Raw genomic sequence first — 17164 nt, 5'->3', positions numbered from 1 at the left:
CTCCATCTCCGAAGCACCGTCATGATCACCATCGTCACCGGCGCGACACCTTGATCTCCATCGTAGCATCGTTGTCGTCTCGTCAATCTTATGCTTCCACGACTATCGCTACTGCTTAGTGATAAAGTAAAGCATTACAGCGCGATTGCATTGCATACAATAAAGCGACAACCATATGGCTCCTGCCAGTTGCCGATAACTCGGTTACAAAACATGATCATCTCATACAATAAAATTTAGCATCATGCCTTGACCATATCACATCACAACGTGCCTTGCAAAAACAAGTTAGACGTCCTCTACTTTGTTGTTGCAAGTTTTACGTGGCTGCTACGGGCTTAAGTAAGAACCAATCTCACCTATGCATCAAAACCACAACGATAGTTTGTCAAGTTGATGCCGTTTTAACCTTCGCAAGGACCGGGCGTAGCCACACTCGGTTCAACTAAAGTTGGAGAGACTGTCGCCCGCAAGCCACCTATGTGCAAAGCACGTCGGGAGAACCGGTCTCGCGTAAGCGTACGCGTAATGTTGGTCCGGGTCGTCTCGTCCAACAATACCGCTGAACCAAAGTATGACATGTTGGTAGGCAGTATGACTTATATCACCCACAACTCACTTGTGTTCTACTCGTGCATATAACATCAAACCATAAAACCTAGGCTCTGATACCACTGTAGGGGAACGTAGTAATTTCAAAAAATTTCCTACGCACATGCAAGATCATGGTGATGCATAGCAACGAGAGGGGAGAGTATGATCTACGTACCCTTGTAGATCGCAACGGAAGCGTTGACACAACGTAGAGGAAGTAGTCGTACGTCTTCTTCCCGATCCGACCGATCCAAGCACCGTTACTCTGGCACCTCCGAGTTCTTAGCACACGTACAGCTCGATGACGCTCCCGGGGCTCTGATCCAGCAAAGCTTCGGGGATGAGTTCCGTCAGCACAATGGCGTGGTGACGATGATGATGTTCTACCGACGCAGGGCTTCGCCTAAGCACTACAACAATATGACCGAGGTGGAATATGGTGGCAGGGGGCACCGCACACGGCTAAGGAACGATCACGAGGATCAACTTGTGTGTTCTAGGGTGCCCCTGCCTCTATATATAAAGGATCCAAGGGGGGGTGCGGCCGGCCATAGGAGGCGCGCAGGAGGAGTCCTACTCCTACCGGGAGTAGGACTCCCCTCCCCGTTCCTTGTCCAACTAGGAGAGGTGGAGGGAGAATAGGAAAGGGGGGGCGCCGCCCCTCCCTCCTTGTCCAATTCGGACTAGGGGGAGAGGGGGCGCGCGGCCTGCCCTGGCAGCCCCTTCCTCTTCTCCACATTAGGCCCATAAGGCCCATTAACCCCCCGGGGGGTTCCGGTAACCCCCCGGTGCTCCGGTTTTAGCCGAAACTTCTCCTGAACCCTTCCGGTGTCCGAATATAGTCATCCAATATATCAATCTTTATGTCTCGACCATTCCGAGACTCCTCGTCATGTCCGTGATCACATCTGGGACTCCGAACTAACTTCGGTACATCAAAATGCATAAACTCATAATAACTGTCATCGTAACTTTAAGCGTGTGGACCCTACGGTTCGAGAACAATGTAGACATGACCGAGACACGTCTCCGGTCAATAACCAATAGCGGGACCTGGATGCCCATATTGGCTCCTACATATTCTACGAAGATCTTTATCGGTCAGACCGCATAACAACATACGTTGTTCCCTTTGTCATTGGTATGTTACTTGCCCGAGATTCGATCGTCGGTATCCAATACCTAGTTCAATCTTGTTACCGGCAAGTCTCTTTACTCGTTCCGTAATACATCATCTCACAACTAACATATTAGTTGTAATGCTTGCAAGGCTTATGTGATGTGCATTACCGAGAGGGCCCAGAGATACCTCTCCGACAATTGGAGTGACAAATCCTAATCTCGAAATACGCCAACCCAACATGTACCTTTGGAGACACCTGTAATGCTCCTTTATAATCACCCAGTTACGTTGTGACGTTTGGTAGCACCCAAAGTGTTCCTCCGACAAACGGGAGTTGCATAATCTCATAGTCATAGGAACATGTATAAGTCATGAAGAAAGCAATAGCAACATACTAAACGATCAGGTGCTAAGCTAATGGAATGGGTCATGTCAATCAGATCATTCAACTAATGATGTGATCCCATTAATCAAATAACAACTCCTTTGTCTATGGTTAGGAAACATAACCATCTTTGATTAACGAGCTAGTCAAGTAGAGGCATACTAGTGACACTCTGTTTGTCTATGTATTCACACATGTATTATGTTTCCGGTTAGTACAATTCTAGCATGAATAATAAACATTTATCATGAAATAAGGAAATAAATAATAACTTTATTATTGCCTCTAGGGCATATTTCCTTCAACTTCAAGGTCCTACAAGTGGTATCAGAGCTTTGGTCTCCATTTGCTTTGATTTCCATAGCTTTTGGTGGTCATAGCCTTGGTTTCACAACCTAGGAGAGTATGGCGTCTAGCGAGGGAAATTATCACCGTAGAGGTCATTACTTTGATGGTACTAATTTTGCTAGTTGGAAGCATAAGATGAAAATGCATATTCTTGGACATAACCCTGCCATTTGGGCTATTGTGTGTGTTGGTTTGCAAGGTGACTTCCTTGATGGGAAAGAACCAAACCGTGAAGCTACCGCGGAAGATTTGAAGATGCTTCAATACAACGCTCAAGCTTGTGATATTCTCTTCAACTGATTGTGCCCCGAAGAATTCAACAAAATCAGCCGTCTTGAGAATGCAAAGGAAATTTGGGATACTTTGATTGATATGCACGAAGGTACCGACGCCGTCAAGGAATCCAAATTGGATGTGCTTCAAAGTCAACTTGACAAGTTCAAAATGAAGGATGGTGAAGGTGTCGCTGAAATGTACTCTAGGCTTGCTCTCATCACAAATGAGATTGCCGGCTTAGGGAGTGAAGAGATGACCGATAGATTCATCATCAAGAAGATCCTAAGAGCCTTGGATGGAAAATATGATACCGTGTGCACATTGATCCAAATGATGCCCAATTACAAAGATCTCAAGCCAATGGAGGTCATTGGAAGAATTGTTGCTCATGAGATGTCACTCAAGGATAAAGAGGAACTTCACAACAAATCAAGTGGAGCTTACAAAGCCTCATGTGAAGCCCCCACATCATCAAGTGAGAAACAAACCTTCAATGAAGAATTGAGCTTAATGGTGAAGAACTTCAACAAGTTCTACAAGAGTAGAAGCAAAGATAGAAGCTCCAAGTCAAGGTCCTACAATGACAAAAGATCTTCTAGTCGAGACCGAAACTGCTACAATTGTGGAAGACCCGGACACTATTCCAATGAGTGTACGGCTCCCTACAAGAGAAGAGAAGATTCTCCAAAAAGAAGAAGCAAAAGAGAAGAATCACCATCAAGAGAGAGAAGGAGTAGAGATGATCGTTATGAACGAAGACACTCACGGAGAAGAAAGGATTCGGAAAGAAAGGAAAAGTCATCAAAGAGCTACACAAAACGAAGACATCAAGCTCATGTTGGTGAATGGGTATCCGGCTCCGACTCCGACAACCACTCCGAGAGAAGTTATCACTCCGATTCCGAATATACTCAAGATGAAGGTGTTTCCGGTCTAGCACTTGTGTCAACCAACTCCTACGATATATTTGACTCACCAAATGAAGGAATTGGAAGATGCTTCATGGCCAAAGGTCCTAAGGTAACACACCCCGAGTATGTTGATTTCAATAGTGATGAAGATGACTTGTTAGGTGATGATGATTTACTTGTTGACAACTCTAGTGATGAATGCTACGATGAAATGTCAATTAATCATGCTAATCAAGATAAAACGAATGACAATGATAAGGAGAAGATTGAGGCTCTAACTAAAGAACTAAACACTCTTAAGTTAGCTCATGAAACTATCTTCGAAGATCATCGAGAACTTTTAAAAGCTCATGAGAAACTACGCTTTGAAAAGCTCAATCTTGAGCAAGAGCATGAGTTTTTAAAGGCAATCAATGATGATCTCCGCAAGAAAAGTTCTTCTTACATTGCCAAGCGTTTACTCTTATCCACTTACATGCCTCAAGTCAAGTCTAGTAACAAGAACAAGAAAGATTCTTCCTCTAGTAGTAACAATGATCATGCTAAATCCAATATTGTTGCTTCTAGTAGTTCTCTTGATTCCACTAATGATTCTCTTAGCCAAGTTACACTTGAGCAAGAAAATAGCCTATTGAAAGGAATTATAGAGAAAGGAGTCTACAAGAGCCTTGCTGGAAGTAAGCAATTCGAGGAAATTGTACGCAAGCAAGGAAGGCACCGGAAGAATCAAGGTGTTTGTTTTGAACGAAAGTTCAATGCCAATGGAGTTGAGTGGGAAGAAGATCAATACCCCAAGACAAAGTTTGTTCCTCAACAAGAGAAGTATGATCCTACTTCCTTCAAGGGGACACAAGCTCAAGATGATCTTCCACCACAAGACTACAAGCAAAAAGGGAAGGACAAGCTTCAAGAGGAAATTGATGCATTTGAAGAAGCTCCTAAGACCTTAGTCAAGTGGATTCCCAAGACTACTTCAAGTTCCACTTCATCAAGTACGACTACAACTCCAAGGATTCCCATCAAGATGGTGTGGATCCAAAAGAAGAAGAACTAGAGAGTTCTTGAGGGTGACTTCGCCAACATACTTCACTCTTATCATTTTGGCATGAACAAGTGCAATCAACTTCCACATCTTGCACTAGTTCAAGGAGTCACAAACCCTCTTGTTGGTAAGTCAAGGGACAAGGTAACCTAAAAGCTTTCATGGACATCATCTTGTGTGTGAATCACTCTATGTCTATGGATATTCTTGTTTGTTCCTTGTGGGACTAACCCATGTAGGTATTGAAAGTGTAATTCACTCCAATGGATAGCTCCAATTGTTCTACATCAACATTGAGCATCCACATCTTCAACATCTACATGAAGTCATCATCGACAAAACCCAAGGTTAGTTCATCCCTCTTAGGGGGGATATCACATCTAGGGGGAGCTTTACTCTAAGACTTGAGCTAAAGCAATTCTAATGATGTGAACACAACAATGCTTTATGTAAAAGTGGTAACCCCACTTGTGCTTAAACGATGAGTATGACCTATGATCAAATGTTCTCATTTGACTCCTATGTCAATATACTCATATATAGATGACCTAGTCATCGCCAATTGCTTGATAGATGCTAGTATTGGTTGTGCATGCTTTGCTACATATTTCAATTGCCATTTTATTGTGTGAGCATGTTGGTTGCATATTTTACTCATTCGAGGACATCCACTTGTTGTTTTGATTGATTGGTTTTCTTTTCTCTTGCCAAGTGGATGGACAAGAATGCCTAAGAACCTCCTCTAGCTATCTATGCTTTTCTCGTCTCAAACTCTATTCATGCTACATCACAAAATTTGATCAAGTTAGATTCGAACCACTCTGTGTGAGGAGCACTCGGAGTCCCCGATTCGTCATAGACTTAAACTTCCAAAACTTCTTTGTGATTCTCGGTCTGACCGATATCTCATTTTCGGTCCTACCGAGATCAGCAAGTCGATCTATGTTTTCGATCTCGGTGCAACCGATTTGAACCATTCGGTCACACCGAGTTGTAATAACTGTATACAGTGTTGCATCTCGGTGCCACCGAGTTATTCCACTCGGTCACACCGAAAGGGTCGGGCTATATATAGAGACGGGCAAAAATTTGGAAATTTCTCCGAACCCCTTCGCCCGCGCGATAGCTCGCTCTGCCTACGTGGTCTCCGGATCATCTCCTCGCTGCCAGCCGCCTCCAATCGCTGGTCTCCATCGCCGTTGCTGCCTCCAGTCGCTGGTCTCAACGGAATTCAACCCCGCCGTTGCCGCTGTAGCGAGTCTCCACCGAACTAGGGTATGGACTCGATCTTTGTGCTATTCCCAATCTGATTCCTAGCACATTGTGATCTTATTGATTCTAGCCACGATTGAAACACTCCTATCCAGTCAATGCAATTCGTAGAATAGGTGTGATTCGAAATTTTTAGGGTTAGGTTTCCACCGAAACCATCTCGGACCCACCGAGTTGAAAAACTCGGTCCCACCGATTTGGCTTATGCCATTGCACAAGTGAGACTCGGTCTGACCGAGAATTACTAATCGGTGTGACCGATTTTGGAACTTTGTGAAACCCTAGCAGTCTCGGTGCCACCGAACTATGACTCGGTCTGACCGAGTTCACTAGTTTAGGTTCCAAAACTGCTTCGGTATCACCGAGTTTAAAAATCGGTAGATCCGAAATGATTTTTGTGGGAAACTAAAACTAAGACTTTGAATCATTCGTTTGCAAAAATCTCTGCATTTTGTGATGCTCATCTACTCTACCTCATCTATAAACTCTTCACAGGGTCAGCAGTCAGCTTTTGCATCATGTCTGATCAGAGTGACAGCCAGAATATGTCAGAAGAGCAAGTGCACATGAGTGAGGGCACTAGTCCCTCCAGTTCTTCAGATGAAGGCAGCAGGAGCACCCCTAGCAATTTGCCAAAAGCTGCCACTAGATAAAGGAAGAAGAAAACCTCAGAATCAGGGGATGAGGACTATGTGGCAGAAGAGGAAGCCACATCCAAGAAAGTAGTGCTCAAGAAGGAGTATGGCTCAACACAGAGCATAAAGCCAGGCTTGAAAATCAAAAGGCCAGCAGGTAGGCAGCCTATGCCAAAGGACAGAGCTTCAACTCAGATTCCTGAAAAGCCTAGGAAGGCTGTACCTGAAGAAACCATGAAACTCACCATGGAGTCAGAAGAAGAGGAAGAAATTGGCCAGGATAATAAAAAGAAGAGAGTCAGAACTACCACAGCCAGAGTTCTTGGCAAACCCTCCATGAGGAGAGACTCTGAAGAAGATGAAGAAGAAGAGGATGCTGCACTAGCACCTAAGGCACCAAAGCTTATGGGTGATGCTATAAAATCAGGGGCTACTGCATCCAAACCCAAAGAAGCACCCAAAGCTGCCTCCAAGGCCAAGACAGCTCCAAAGAGAAATGCAAGGAGCATACCAGCTGCTGAGAAGAACAAGGCCCCAGTGCCTGACATTGCTGAAGAAGATGGGCACAGGCACATACTTGCTGCACAAGGAACACGTACACTTGCCTATTCATCCAGATTTCGAGGACAATCAAGTTGTGATGAACAAGGATGAACCATCATCAGCTCATGCTCAAGCACAGAAGGAGAAGGCAAAGAAGGAGAAAGCTGCCAAGATGCCAACTCAAGAGGAGGCATCTGAGTATTTCTTGAAAACCAAGCAAGAGCAGTTTAGTTACTTGATTGCATCTACACTGAGGATTGAGAAAGGACTGGCCACCCTCACTCAGAATCAGGAGAGCTTAGAGAGAATCGTGGAACAAAAGTTCTATGACTTGGATGTAAAAGTAACAGAGATTCAGTCTGCAGTGGAGCAACTTCAAGATGACATGCAGGAGAGGAAAGGGAAGACTACAACTGATGCATTTACCAGAGTGCCACGAGCTCAGAGGTCAACTGCAGTGCCAGTTCCTGACACCAGAGCCACCACCTCAGCTCCAGCCACAGCACCAGCCCAACCAGCTCCAGCTTTCACCTCAGCTCCAGCTCCAACCACATCTACAGAAGCCTTCGTCCTTGGAGTGATCCAGACTCCACCACCACCAGAAGATCAAGCCTGAGAGTCGATCTAGCACTATGCATTTTCTAGGAACTTTTTGGTAACTTGTTGCCAAAGGGGGAGAAAAATGTATAGATCATAGGCTTCGAGAGAGAGAGAGTTTTGCCTTTATTCTCTCTTGCTTTATTTGGTGGTTTTTCAAACTTTGTTTGCTTTTGGTTGAGATACTTTGATATGCTTGTGAGACATTGATGATCATGTGTTTGATCATAAGCTACACTTATGCATGCTTGATATTATCCTATATATCTTATGTGATCATTCACTTTTCTTGGTGATGAGTGCATGTATGCAATTCCTATCATTTTGAGCGCTCCACCAAGATGTATGTGACATGGAAGAGTAACCTATGATTCTAACTCTTTGTGCATTTGCAGTCCAAAGCAAATTTTAAAATATGCACAAATTTAGGGGGAGCTCTTGTTGGAAATATGCCCTAGAGGCAATAATAAATTGATTATTATTATATTTCCTTGTTCGTGATAATCGTTTATTATCCATGCTATAATTGTATTGATAGGAAACTCAGATACATGTGTGGATACATAGACAACACCATGTCCCTAGTGAGCCTCTAGTTGACTAGCTCGTTGATCAATAGATGGTTATGGTTTCCTAACCATGGACATTGGATGTCGTTGATAACGGGATCACATCATTAGGAGAATGATGTGATGGACAAGACCCAATCCTAAGCATAGCACTAGATCGTGTAGTTCGTATGCTAAAGCTTTTCTAATGTCAAGTATCATTTCCTTAGACCATGAGATTGTGCAACTCCCGGATACCGTAGGAGTGCTTTGGGTGTATCAAACGTCACAACGTAACTGGGTGACTATAAAGGTGCACTACGGGTATCTCCGAAAGTGTCTGTTGGGTTGGAACGAATCGAGACTGGGATTTGTCACTCCGTGTGACGGAGAGGTATCTCTGGGCCCACTCGGTAGGACATCATCATAATGTGCACAATGTGATCAAGGAGTTGATCACGGGATGATGTGTTACAGAACGAGTAAAGAGACTTGCCGGTAACGAGATTGAACAAGGTATAGGGATACCGACGATCGAATCTCGGGCAAGTATAATACCGCTAGACAAAGGGAATTGTATACGGGATTGATTAAGTCCTTGACATCGTGGTTCATCCGATGAGATCATCGTGGAACATGTGGGAGCCAACATGGGTATCCAGATCCCGCTGTTGGTTATTGACCGGAGAACGTCTCGGTCATGTCTGCATGTCTCCCGAACCCGTAGGGTCTACACACTTAAGGTTCGATGACGCTAGGGTTGTAAAGGAAGTTTGTATGTGGTTACCGAATGTTGTTCGGAGTCCCGGATGAGATCCCGGACGTCACGAGGAGTTCCGGAATGGTCCGGAGGTAAAGATTTATATATGGGAAGTCCTGTTTTTGGTCACCGGAAGAGTTTCGGGGTTTATCGGTAACGTACCGGGACCACCGGGAGGGTCCCGGGGGTCCACCAAGTGGGGCCACCTGCCCCGGAGGCTTGCATGGGCCAAGGGTGGTGAGGGACCAGCCCCTAAGTGGGCTGGTGCGCCTCCCACAAGGCCCAAGGGCAGCTAGGAGGAAAAAAAGGAGGAAACCCTAGGCTTAGATGGGCCTTAAGGCCCACCCTAGGGGCGCCATCCCTCTCTTCCCCTCTTGGCCGCCACCCTTGATCCCCATCTAGGGCTGCCGCCCCCCTAGGGGTGGGAACCCTAGAGGGGGCGCAGCCCCTCCCCTTCCCCTATATATATGAGGCCTAGGGCTGTCCATAAGATATGCGATTCGATCTCTCGTTGGTGCAGCCCTGCATCTCTCTCTCCCTCCTCTTCTGTGGTGCTTGGCGAAGCCCTGCAGGATTGCCACGCTCCTCCATCACCACCACGTCGTTGTGCTGCTGCTGGATGGAGTCTTCCTCAACCTCTCCCTCTCTCCTTGCTGGATCAAGGCATGGGAGACGTCACCGGGCTGCACGTGTGTTGAACGCGGAGGTGCCGTGCGTTCGGCACTTGGTCATCGGTGATTTGAATCACGACGAGTACGACTCCATCAACCCCGTTCACTTGAACGCTTCCGCTTAGCGATCTACAAGGGTATGTAGATGCACTCTCCTTCCCCTCGTTGCTGGTCTCTCCATAGATAGATCTTGGTGACACGTAGGAAAATTTTGAATTTCTGCTACGTTCCCCAACAGTGGCATCATGAGCTAGGTCTATGCGTAGTTTCTATGCACGAGTAGAACACAAAGTAGTTGTGGGCGTTGATTTTGTTCAATATGCTTGCCGTTACTAGTCTTATCTTGATTCGGCGGCATCGTGGGATGAAGCGGCCCGGACCGACCTTACACGTACTCTTACGTGAGACAGGTTCCACCGACTGACATGCACTAGTTGCATAAGGTGGCTAGCGGGTGTCTGTCTCTCCTACTTTAGTCGGATCGGATACGATGAAAAGGGTCCTTATGAAGGGTAAATAGCAATTGGCATATCACGTTGTGGTTTTGCGTAGGTAAGAAACGTTCTTGCTAGAAACCCATAGCAGCCACGTAAAACATGCAAACAACAATTAGAGGACGTCTAACTTGTTTTTGCAGGGTATGCTATGTGATGTGATATGGCCAAAAGGATGTGATGAATGATATATGTGATGTATGAGATTGATCATGTTCTTGTAATAGATGGTCATGGAGCCCCAACATGGAGATCAAAGTAGCTATATGATATTGGCCATATCATGTCACTATTATTTGATTGCATGTGATGTTTATCATGTTTATACATCTTATTTGCTTAGAACGACGGTAGTAAATAAGATGATCCCTCATTAAAATTTCAAGAAGTGTTCTCCCCTAACTGTGCACCGTTGCTACAGTTCGTCGTTTCGAAGCACCACGTGATGATCGGGTGTGATAGATCCTTACGTTCACATACAACGGGTGTAAGACAGTTTTACACATGAAAAACACTTAGGGTTAACTTGACGAGCCTAGCATGTGCATAGACATGGCCTCGGAACACAGAAGACCGAAAGGTCGAGCATGAGTCGTATAGAAGATACGATCAACATGAAGATGTTCACCGACGTTGGCTAGTCCGTCTCACGTGATGATCGGACACGGCCTAGTTGACTCGGATCATGTAATCACTTAGATGACTAGAGGGATGTCTATCTGAGTGGGAGTTCATAAGATGAACTTAATTATCCTGAACATAGTCAAAAGATCTTTGCAAATTATGTCGTAGCTCGCGCTTCAGTTCTACTGTTTAGATATGTTCCTAGAGAAAAATTAGTTGAAAGTTGATAGTAGCAATTATGTGGACTAGGTCCGTAAACTGAGGATTGTACTCATTGCTTCATAGAAGGCTGATGTCCTTAATGCACCGCTCAGTGTGCTGAACCTCGAACGTTGTCTGTGGATGTTGCGAACATCTGACATACACATTTTGATAACTACGTGATAGTTCAGTTAAACGGTTTAGAATTGAGGCACCAAAGACGGTTTGTGAAACGTTGCGAAACATACGAGATGTTTCGAGGGCTGAAATTGGGATTTCAGGCTCGTGCCCACGTCAAAAGGTATAAGACCTCCGACGATTTTCTTAGCCTACAAACTAAGGAGAAAAGCTCAATTGTTGAACTTGTGCTCAGATTGTCTGAGTACAACAATCGCTTGAATCGAGTGGGAGTTGATCTTCCAGATAAGATAGTGATGTTTCTCCGAAGTCATTACCACCAAGCTGCTAGAGCTTCGTGATGAACTATAATGTATCAGGGACATATATGATGATCCTTGAGATATTCGCGATGTTTGACACCGCGAAAGTAGAAGTCAAGAAGGAGCATCAATTGTTGATGGTTAGTGAAACCACTAGTTTCAAGAAGGGCAAGGGCAAGAAGGGATACTTCATGACACGGTAATTCAGCTGCTGCTCTAGTGAAGAAACCCAAGGTTGAACCCAAACCCGAGACTAAGTGCTTCTGTAATAAGGGGAACAACCACTGGAGCAGAATTACCCTAGATACTTGGTAGATTAGAAGGCTGGCAAGGTCGATAGAAGTATATTGGATATACATTGTGTTGATGTGTACTTTACTAGTACTCCTAGTAGCACCAGGGTATTAGATACCGGTTCGGTTGCTAAGTGTTAGTAACTCGAAATAAAAGCTACGGAATAAACGGAGACTAGCTAAAGGTGAGCTGATGATATGTGTTGGAAGTGTTTCCAATGTTGATATAATCAAATATTGTACGCTCCTTCTACCATCGAGATTGGTGTTTGTGTTGAGCATAGACATGATTGGATTATGTCTATCGCAATACGGTTATTCATTTAAGGAGAATAATGGTTACTCTGTTTATTTGAATAATACCTTCAATGGTCTTACACCTAAAATGAATGGTTTATTGAATCTCGATCGTAGTGATACACATGTTCATGCCAAAAGATAGTAATGATAGTACCACCTACTTGTGGCACAGCCACGTAAGTCATATCGGTATAAAACGCATGAAGAAGCTCCATGTTGATGGATCTTTGGACTCACTCATTTTTGAAAAGTTTGAGACATGCGAACCATGTCTATTGGTGTGTATGCATGAAGAAACTCCATGCAAATGGACCGTTTGGACTCACTTGATTTTGAATCACTTGAGGCATGCAAATCATACCACATGGGCAAGATGACTGAAAGCCTCGGTTTCAGTAAAATGGAACTAGAAAGCAACTTGTTGGAAGAAATGCATTTTGATTTGTGCAGTCCAATGAGTGCTGAGGCGTGTAGTGGATATCGTTATGTTCTTACTTCACGGATGATTTGAGTAGATGTTGAGTATATTTACTTGATGAATCACGAGTCTGAATTATTGAAAGGTTCAAGTAATTTCAGGGTGAAGTTGAAAGATCGTCGTGACAAGAGGATAAAAGATCTATGATATGATCATAGAGATGAATATCTGAATTACGAGTTTGGCACAAAATTAAGACATTGTGGAAATCGTTTCACAACTAATACAGCCTGGAACACCATAGTGTGATGGTGTGTCCGAACATCATAACTGCACCCTATTGGATATGATGCATACCATGATGTCTCTTATCGAATTACCACGATAGTTTATGGGTTAGGCATTAAAGACAACCACATTCACTTTAAATAGGGCACCACGTAATTCCGATGAGATGACACCATATGAACTATGGTTTAGAGAAACCTAAGCTGTCATTTCTTAAAAGTTTGGGGCTGCGACGCTTATGTGGAAAAGTTTCAGGCCGATAAGCTCGAACCCAAACCGGATAAATGCATCTTCATAGGACAACCCAAAAACAGTTGGGTATACCTCCTGTCTCAGATCCGAAAGCAATAAAGGATTGTTTCTAGAATCGGGTCCTTTCTCGAGGAAAAGTTTCTCTCGAAAGAATTGAGTGGGAGGATGGTGGAGACTTGATGAGGTTATTGAACCGTCACTTCAACTAGTGTATAGCAGGGCACAAAGAGTTGTTCCTGTGGCACCTACACCAATTGAAGTGGAAGCTTATGATATTGATCATGAGACTTCGGATCAAGTCACTCCCAAACCTCGTGGGATGACAAGGATGCGTACTACTTCAGAGTGGTACGTAATCCTGTCTTGGAAGTCATGTTGCTAGACAACAATGAACCTACGAGCTATGGAGAAGCGATGGTGGGCCCAGATTCTGATAAATGGCTCGAGGCCATAAAATCCGAGAGAGGATCCATGTATGAAAACAAAGTGTAGACTTTGGCAGAACTACTTGATGGTCGTGAGGCTGTTAGGTACATATGGATTTTAAAAGGAAGACGGACAATGACGGTAAGTGTCACCATTAAGAAAGCTCGACTTTTCGTTAAGATGTTTTCCGACAAGTTCAAGGAGTTGACTACGATGAGACTTTCTCACTCGTAGCGATGCTAAGAGTCTGTTGGAATTATATTAGCGATTACTGCATTATTTATGAAATCTTGCAGATAGGATGTCAAAACATTGTTTCCTCGACGATTTTCTTGAGGAAAGGTTGTATGTGATACAACCGAAAGGTTTTGTCAATCCTGAAAAGATGCTAATAAGGATGCAAAGCTCCAGCAATCCTTCTAAGGACTGGAGTGAGCATCTCAGAGTTGGAATGTACACTTTGATGAGATGATCAAAGATTTTGGGTTTATACAAAGTTTATGAGAAACTTGTATTTCCAAAGAAGTGAGTGGGAGCACTATAGAATTTCTGATGAGTATATGTTTTAACATATTGTTGATCGGAAATGACATAGAATTTCTGGAAAGCATATAGGGTTATTTGGAAAGTGTTTTCAATGGAAAACCTGGATTAAGCTACTTGAACATTGAGCATCAAGATCTATATGGATAGATCAAAACGCTTAATGGTACTTTCAAATGAGCACATACCTTGACATGATCTTGAAGTTGTTCAAGATGGATCAGTCAAAGAAGGAGTTCTTGCCTGAGTTGTAAGGTATGAAGTTAAGACTTAAAGCTCGACCACGGCAGAATAGAGAGAAAGGACGAAGGTCGTCCCCTATGCTTAAGACATAGGCTCTACAGTATGCTATGCTGTGTGCCGCACCTGAAGTGTGCCTTGCCATGAGCCAGTCAAGGGGTACAAGAGTGATCCAAGAACGGATCACAGGACAGTGGTCAAAGTCATCCTTAGTAACTAGTGGACTAAGGAATTTTCTCGATTATGGAGGTGGTAAAAGAGTTCGTCGTAAAGGGTCACGCCGATGCAAACTTTGACACTAATCCAGATTATTCTGAGTAGTAAACTGGATTCGTATAGTAGAACAGTTATTTGGAATAGCTCCAAATAGAACGTGGTAGATGCATCTAGGAGATGACATAGAGATTTGTGAAGCACACACGGATCTGAAAGGTTCAGACCCGTTGACTAAAACCTCTCTCACAAGCAACATGATCAAACCCAGAACTCATTGAGTGTTAATCACATAGTGATGTGAACTAGATTATTGACTCTAGTAAACTCTTTGGATGTTGGTTACATGGCGATGTGACCTGTGAGTGTTAATCACATGGCGATGTGAACTAGATTATTGACTCTAATGCAAGTGGGAGACTGTTGGAAATATGCCCTAGAGGCAATAATAAATTGATTATTATTATATTTCCTTGTTCGTGATAATCGTTTATTATCCATGCTATAATTGTATTGATAGGAAACTCAGATACATGTGTGGATACATAGACAACACCATGTCCCTAGTGAGCCTCTAGTTGACTAGCTCGTTGATCAATAGATGGTTATGGTTTCCTAACCATGGACATTGGATGTCGTTGATAACGGGATCACATCATTAGGAGAATGATGTGATGGACAAGACCCAATCCTAAGCATAGCACTAGATCGTGTAGTTCGTATGCTAAAGCTTTTCTAATGTCAAGTATCATTCCCTTAGACCATGAGATTGTGCAACTCCCGGATACCGTAGGAGTGCTTTGGGTGTATCAAACGTCACAACGTAACTGGGTGACTATAAAGGTGCACTACGGGTATCTCCGAAAGTGTCTGTTGGGTTGGCACGAATCGAGACTGGGATTTGTCACTCCGTGTGACGGAGAGGTATCTCTGGGCCCACTCGGTAGGACATCATCATAATGTGCACAATGTGATCAAGGAGTTGATCACGGGATGATGTGTTACAGAACGAGTAAAGAGACTTGCCGGTAACGAGATTGAACAAGGTATAGGGATACCGACGATCGAATCTCGGGCAAGTACAATACCGCTAGACAAAGGGAATTGTATACGGGATTGATTAAGTCCTTGACATCGTGGTTCATCCGATGAGATCATCGTGGAACATGTGGGAGCCAACATGGGTATCCAGATCCCGCTGTTGGTTATTGACCGGAGAACGTCTCGGTCATGTCTGCATGTCTCCCGAACCCGTAGGGTCTACACACTTAAGGTTCGATGATGCTAGGGTTGTAAAGGAAGTTTGTATGTGGTTACCGAATGTTGTTCGGAGTCCCGGATGAGATCCCGGACGTCACGAGGAGTTCCGGAATGGTCCGGAGGTAAAGATTTATATATGGGAAGTCCTGTTTTTGGTCACCGGAAGAGTTTCGGGGTTTATCGGTAACGTACCGGGACCACCGGGAGGGTCCCGGGGGTCCACCAAGTGGGGCCACCTGCCCCGGAGGCTTGCATGGGCCAAGGGTGGTGAGGGACCAGCCCCTAAGTGGGCTGGTGCGCCTCCCACAAGGCCCAAGGGCAGCTAGGAGGAAAAAAAAGGAGGAAACCCTAGGCTTAGATGGGCCTTAAGGCCCACCCTAGGGGCGCCATCCCTCTCTCCCCCTCTTGGCCGCCACCCTTGATCCCCATCTAGGGCTGCCGCCCCCCTAGGGGTGGGAACCCTAGAGGGGACGCAGCCCCTCCCCTTCCCCTATATATATGAGGCCTAGGGCTGTCCATAAGATATGCGATTCGATCTCTCGTTGGTGCAGCCCTGCATCTCTCTCTCCCTCCTCTTCTGTGGTGCTTGGCGAAGCCCTGCAGGATTGCCACGCTCCTCCATCACCACCACGCCGTTGTGCTGCTGCTGGATGGAGTCTTCCTCAACCTCCCCCTCTCTCCTTGCTGGATCAAGGCGTGGGAGACGTCACTGGGCTGCACGTGTGTTGAACGCGGAGGTGCCGTGCGTTCGGCACTTGGTCATCGGTGATTTGAATCACGACGAGTACGACTCCATCAACCCCGTTCACTTGAACGCTTGCGCTTAGTGATCTACAAGGGTATGTAGATGCACTCTCCTTCCCCTCGTTGCTGGTCTCTCCATAGATAGATCTTGGTGACACGTAGGAAAATTTTGAATTTCTGCTACGTTCCCCAACAGCTCTTACTTATCACATACTTCTCAAAGCGACGATATATTTCATTCTTATTATCATTTGTCGAAGCTTTGATCTATATGTTGTCATCAATTACCAAAAAGGGGGAGATTGAAAGTGCAACTATCCCTAAGTGGTTTTGGTAATTCATAACAACATATAGCTCATTGAGCTAATGCTATTCCAAGATGATTATTTCAGGAAAGCTCAATGATTGGCATGGCATGGATGATGAAAGTGGATCCCTCAAAATGCTAAGGACAAAGGATTGGCTCAAGCTCAAAAGCTCAAGACTCTTCATTTTATATTTTAGTGATCCAAGATCACATTGAGTCTTTAGGAAAAGCCAATACTATCAAGGATGGATGAGGTGTTGCTTAATGAGCCTCTTGCTTCATGTGCTTAGTGATATGCTCCAAAACCCTCAGCTACTTTCGCATATCCACATTTGACCTAAACCCAAAGCCAAACTCGGACTTACCGATTCTTTCAATCCAGCGCCACCGAGTTTCCTTTGTCATAGCCATTGCCA

Source organism: Triticum urartu, chromosome 5A (genome assembly GCF_056163025.1).
Source record: "Triticum urartu cultivar PI428250 chromosome 5A, HENAU_Tu73, whole genome shotgun sequence".
In the NCBI taxonomy this organism is placed as follows: Eukaryota; Viridiplantae; Streptophyta; class Magnoliopsida; order Poales; family Poaceae; genus Triticum; species Triticum urartu.
Note: the sequence above shows the minus strand (reverse complement) of the source record.